Source organism: Echinops telfairi, unplaced genomic scaffold (genome assembly GCF_000313985.2).
Source record: "Echinops telfairi isolate 266 unplaced genomic scaffold, ASM31398v2 ScPeMD7_2;HRSCAF=8, whole genome shotgun sequence".
Taxonomy (NCBI): Eukaryota; Metazoa; Chordata; class Mammalia; order Afrosoricida; family Tenrecidae; genus Echinops; species Echinops telfairi.
Window position 1 is genome coordinate 51,626,952 of NW_022103898.1, and position 2,742 is coordinate 51,629,693.

The following is a 2,742-nucleotide window of genomic DNA, read 5'->3' on the forward strand; positions in this document are numbered from 1 at the left end:
TGGACGATATAACATCTGTGTGGAATCTTTCCAGAGATCTCAGAGAATTGGTTACTTGATGAGATCTTTATTAAAATGACATTTTATTCAGTGGGAGCTGCAGCCTGGTGCACGGCACAGCAGGACAGTAAAGATGTTGGTTTTAGTGCTCATAGCAATCATCTCCAGGGAAGGTTTGAAAAGTTTTTAGCTCTCTACCCTTGATTGCTTTGAAAATGTTTCTTTTTCTTTTTTTTTCCAGCCAGTTTGTTGTATTGACACGCACAGCTCAGGCCTTGCCTGCGTCCTTGGGCAGCGGGTCCAGCGGCTCCTTCCACTGCTGCGTCCTGGTCTTGGGGCTCTCCTCGTGCTGTTGAGGCGACGGCGCACGGCCCGCGTTTTCTTGGGCCCCAGATCTAGGGGCTTGTACTTCTTACCCTTGTAGAACTTCCTGAGATTCTCCTTCTGAGGTTGGTTGATGACGGTGAGAACTCGAGCAATGGATTTGCGGACAACTCGGATTTGGGGGAGCTTGGACGCTGCGCCGCCTGTCACTTTGGCAACGCGCAGCTGCGACAACTCCACCTTCAGGTCGTCGAGCTGTCTGAGCAGCTCTTCCTTCTTTTTGCTGCTAAGGTCTCGGGCTTTACTCTTGGCCTTGGCTGAGCTTTAGAATCCGCTAAAGTATGTTTCTTTTGGATAAAATCCTGAAGCAGATATACTTGTGCCTGGAAAGCTGTAGGAGGCTACTTATTTCAATGTGTTACTTTCTATTACATGCCTGCTATGTTTTTACATGAGCTGTTTTTCTCTTTCCACATTATCATTGCAGACAGCATTCCGTTTGTTCCATGCTTCAAACTTGATATGGTCTGCTGCCTTGGAGTTATGCTGAGTTCTAGGAAGGAGAGCCTATACCTGGAACGCTGGCCTTGCTGTCGGAGAGTAAACAAGTCCGGTTTGATGACTTGTCAGAGGGACTCTCAGATCATTCCTTTTAGGAATTAAAATACATTTGGTGTTAAAAAAGTATTTAAGAAGCCATAGTTGCAAATTAGTTAACCATTTGTCGGCTGGGCAAACATCTATTTCTGAGATGGTGGTGGAAGAGTCCTTCCCTAGCGCACTAAAATATTGTCAAAACCAGGCCTCAGGCTTAATTATTCACACTTTGATGTCTTTTTTGCATGGAAGAATTATGACTGTAGTTATAACTACAGATACAATCCCATGGAAACTGCATTTACTAGTGTCTATTGCACCGCAGATCCCATAGGCTCTTTTACATATGTATCCATACATAAACCTCAGCACCAACCTGTGAGTTGTGTCACTCTCTCTTTGAGGAAATAGATCAGAGGTTAAGTGCCAAAATCATGTAAAAAACAAATGGAAAGACAAACAACACTCATTGCTATCTGTTTAATGCTGACTCATAGCAACTCAATAGGACAGGGTAGAACTGCACCTGTGGGTTTCCAGAGAGTAACACTTGAAATGGCAGGATTGGACTTTGAGTGAAGTGCTGAAACCCAAGGCCTTTTCCATAGTAGAGAAAGCATTGCACATGACGGGACCTGGAATGGCCACGGTGCTCTGGAAAGGGAATCCTGGTCCGGAAGGGATAGAATGTAAAGCGAAGTTTAACAACAGGAGTTGGGTTTATCGGGCTGTGTGTTAGCAGCTTCTGTACTTGCCACCATCCTTCCTGTGAAACCACTACTTGCTTTCTGGTTGTATCTAGTACTGTTGTGGTTGGTTGGCAGAGCATTACAGAGAGCATTCACCTTGCTACCTTCCAGTTCTCCCTATTTGGTCAATTCTGGCTTGTATTAGCACAATAACTTGCTCCACCTCTTATCCATTCTCCACACTGCATTTGCTCTTTCTGAAGAGCAACTCGGATCTTGTTCCATGCTTAACTCTTTTAAAAGTTTCCTTTTACAAGGAGGACATAGTCCAGATTCTTTAACGACTCATTAATTAGCTCCTTATCTCCCTAGCTTTACTTCTCTCCGCTACCACCACAAATACCACATTTCAGCCCAGAAGGGCTACTTGCTCTTTTCCCAGAGGCACAAAAGACTCATCCCCCTCATAGGTGAGAAAGATCTGTTCTGCGTTCAGCACTGATAAGTCTTTCTAAGAGAAACTCCCTCTGACTTCCACTTATCTTCCAAGGTCCCTGCTTTAAAGGGACAGAGTCCTGTGGCTGCGATTTGAACCTACTGAGCAGCTCCGTGGGAAAAACACCTGGTGCTCTGCTTCTATGGCGATTACAGGCCTAGTCTGCCACTTGGGCTCACTGTGCATATTGCTAGAGGGCTGAAGCTAAGCTGTCCATATTTTAGACACCAACAGGCTCACTTAGGTGGACAGGTTTCAGTGGCACTTCTAGACTAAGACTAGATAGAAAGACCAGGTGAGGACCCTACGGATGAACCCTAGGAAGGCACTCAAAATACACAATGGATGCCACCTTGGACAGGAGCATCTAATGATCGCGGAGATTGTGCAGGGCTGGCAATGGTTTTTGTTGTTGTCTACGAGCATCACAAGCAGGAGCTGGCTTGGCAACAAGTAACAACAATGTTTCTTTGTATGGATTTACCACTTATTGTTTGTTGATTCGCCAGCTGATATGCATTTGGGTTGCTTTCACCTTGGGGCTGTTATGAATGCTGCTGCTCTGGACAGTTGTGTGCAAGTTTTTATATAACCACATATTTCCAGCTCTCTTGTGTATGTACCTGGAAATGGAAT

General features: G+C 45.1%; 1 pseudogene; it reads right to left on the bottom strand.

The window, feature by feature from the left end:
• Positions 1-268: 268 nt before the first annotated feature.
• LOC101654165 lies at positions 269-1,895 on the bottom strand (annotated as a pseudogene).
• Positions 1,896-2,742: the final 847 nt, after the last annotated feature.